This window comes from Octodon degus, unplaced genomic scaffold, assembly GCF_000260255.1.
Source record: "Octodon degus isolate 3935 unplaced genomic scaffold, OctDeg1.0 scaffold00040, whole genome shotgun sequence".
Lineage (NCBI taxonomy): Eukaryota > Metazoa > Chordata > Mammalia > Rodentia > Octodontidae > Octodon > Octodon degus.
The window spans coordinates 16,760,227-16,763,625 of NW_004524616.1; the positions used below are offsets into that span (position 1 = coordinate 16,760,227).

General features: G+C 34.4%; 1 protein-coding gene across 1 annotated transcript in view; it reads right to left on the reverse strand.

Moving 5' to 3' along the window:
• The window catches only part of LOC101562441 (zinc finger protein 474), a 59,578-nt gene extending 57,142 nt beyond the window's left edge, over nt 1–2,436 (reverse strand). Inside the window, exon 1 of the mRNA XM_023715336.1 lies at nt 2,302–2,436. The gene's annotated coding sequence lies outside the window, so the exon portion shown is untranslated. The remainder of the gene's footprint in view (nt 1–2,301) is intronic.
• Between the last annotated feature and the right edge of the window lie 963 nt (nt 2,437–3,399).

Here is a 3,399-nt window from a genome sequence, read left to right on the forward strand (position 1 = left end):
GTTGAGCTGTGGGGGACTCAGGTCAATAATTTCTGACATTTTCAGTTAAACAGAAGACCCAATGCTATTGTGGGCTACTGGACTCTTTTAGAATATTTTGCTGAGTTTACACACCTATAATATTTAATAACGGAACTTAGAAAAAATGGGGTATACCTACGAATGTCCATTTTGTATCTACGTATTCAAAGTGGTTGGGATAGATATACAGTTGCATTCTCTTAATGAATAGAATGATTTGTTCTAATAGTGTTTGTAAATAGGATCACAAGCCCACATCTTGTACAGCAATTAACTACTAAGAAGAATATATGCAGTGTATTATTTGTTGAAACTGTACTTCCGATTTGAAACTGTTGATTTGAAACTGTCTCATTGCTATCTGTTTATCAATAAAACTTTGAAAAAAAAAAAGAAGAGGCCTAGAATGGTAAAGGCAATTTTAGGCAACAAAAGCAAGGCATCAGGCATCAAAATTCCTGACTTGAAATTATACTATAAATCTGTTGTGATAAAAATAGTGTGGTATTACCCCCCCCCAAAAAATACCTGAAGATCAGTGGAACAGATTAAAAGACGCAGAAATAACTGCAGCCACACTCAATTGTCTTATCTTTGACAAAGGTGACAAACATATTCACAAGAAGAAAGATAGCCTTCTTAACAAATGAGGTGGGAAAATCTGACTTTGTCCATGCCAAAGATTAAAACTGGACCCATATCTTTTACTATGCACTAAACTAAAATAGAAATGGAGCAAAGATCTAAATATTAAAACCAAATAGTTAAATTCACTGTAAGATAGAAAAGGTAAAACTCTTGAAGACACTGGTGTATGCAGACTTTATTAATAAAACTGCAATCACACAGAAACTATTACAATGAATCAACAATTGTGAGCTCATCTTATTAAAAAGCTTTTGCACAGAAAGAGTGAAGAGACAGCCCACCATGTGGGAAAAACATTTGCCAGCTATTCCTCAGACAAAGGATTAATATGGAGAACACACAAAGAACTCAAAAAATCAAATCTCCTAAATTTAAAGACCCAATAAAAAAATTGGCTTCTGAGATGAATATACGTTTCTCAGATGAATAATACAAATAGTAAATAAATATATGAAAATGTGTAACATCACTGGTCATTCAAGAGATACAAATTAAAGCAACACTGAAATTCCATCTCCCCCAGAAAGAATAGCTATTAACAAGGAATCAACCAGTAACAAATGCTGGAGGAGCTGGAGGGAAAAAGAAACCCTTCTCCAACTCTTGCTAGGAATATAGACTGTTGAAACCATTGTGGAAATTCCTCAAAAAACTGGGATTTGAAGTCCAGTTTGACCAACATATTCCCCTTCTGGATATCTTCACAGAAGAATTGAAAACATCATGTCACAGCAATATATGTGCACTCGTGTTTATAGCAACACAGTTTATAAGAGGGTATTTTGTCTCTGCAATGAGTAAAAGTGAGACAATTCTGTTTATATTCATTTCATGAATGCGCAACTTATTCTTTGGTGATAGAAATCAAAACAACATGTGGAAGACTGAACAAAAAAAGGTGAGGAAACTATTTAGGTGCATACAATCGTCATATGCCTTAATTGAGGTGAGGATTGTATTAAGCTAATTGATTTTAGGAACTTGAATATAAGAACTCAAGATTTGTTATGTTTTACTCCACGTAGATTTTATCTGAATTAATTAAAAGAAACAGCCTACTCCACTGAGGTAGAGTTTTAAACAAAAAATACTATTTTAATTTAATTAAAAAATATCTTTTATTTATCTATTCAGAGCCAGCACGGCCTGCCCAGGGTTCCGGGGCCAGTACAGCATGTGATACCAGGGATGGAACCTAGATCCTTGCACTTTCCAGGCAGGCACTTAGATCACCAAGCTATCTCCCAAGCCCAGTAGCTATAGTCTTTAGCACCCCTTTGCTTTTATATATAATCTACCCAGTATTTGGATTAATTAAACATACAGTATTTGATTAATGTTAAAAACCCATTTACTTATCTTTTAGAAAAATTATTTAAAGCATTATCCCTTTAAATGAAATTTGATTATCTTTTGGCCATTATTTAATCCACAGTTTACCCATCATTGTGCACTATTCAGTGAAGTAAAATGATATCACTTAGAGCACTTGAAGTTTTTTACTTAAGGTCTAATTATTTTTATTTTCTATAGTAAAAAAATATGTATTTCATACTGATAAGAAGAAAGTGGAAGAGAAGAATATCTAAAATAAGCAGTTGTTAGTTTAAAGGAAACATCTGATAGTCTTACCTTATACCATTTGTGCTTTACCTCTCTGTTCTGCTTTTACCATGGCATGCTATGCTCCTCTGAACATTCGGGGAGAAGGTTGGTAGAAACAGGAGCAGAATAGTTGGGAGCTCCAAAGTTTACATCCCTGCTTGTGGGAGTTTGTGTTAGCATATACGCGGTTGCTGGGTAACCGTAACTCCAGTCTCTGTCCCTTGGATGTAGCCTGGCAACTTGTCAACAAAAGGGACAGCACTGAGTTCTCTAGTAACCAGTCAGAGAAATACAATTTAAGGATGAAAGTATAAGAGTCAGACAGCAAAAATGAACCTCATATTTCTGTGTGGTTGCTTCAGGAACTTTACTAAGAGAACTGACACTCCACAAGGAGAGACAAATTAGCTGACATCACATGGATCTCCTTGGTTGTAAGAATGGGGTAAAAACACATTGTTTGTTTTGTTCTCTTTTGTTCTTTGAGACAGTGTCTAGCTTTGTAATTCAGGCTGGCCTTGAACTCACTATGTAGCCCAGGCTGGCCTCGAAGGTATGGCAATCCTCTTGCCTCAGCCTCCCTTTTACGTGCTGGGATTACAGGCATATGCCACCACACCTGGCCACAGTTTGTTTTTCTAAGAAAGACAAAACTCCCAATGTTTACTTATTAATGAACTTTCTAGGCACTTTATAAAGCAGGTTTTAAGTAAAAGAGCTAGAACAGGAATATGGGCATTCTGAATAGTTCTCAAAAAGTACTGTACTATACTGTAGGCGTTGGTCTAAAATGCATGCAGCTACCCACTGTAGGTATGCTTTGTTTATTTCTGACATGTCTTGAAATATAGCGAACACTTTCATGATCAACATTTGAATATATATATATATATTCTTTAATTAATTAATTTACTTTTTATAGGTACAAACCTCTTTTTTTTAAGTCAACAGAAAATGGAAATATACTTTTTAAAGTTTCTAATACTAGGAGAAGATATCATACAATGTCTTTTTAAATAAATTATAAGTCAAAGATACAGTATAAATCTTAGAACAAAAATTAAGATTAAGCAATATTCAGAAATTTAAATGCTTCAAAACAATTGAACTAAGAAAAAGTTTTCA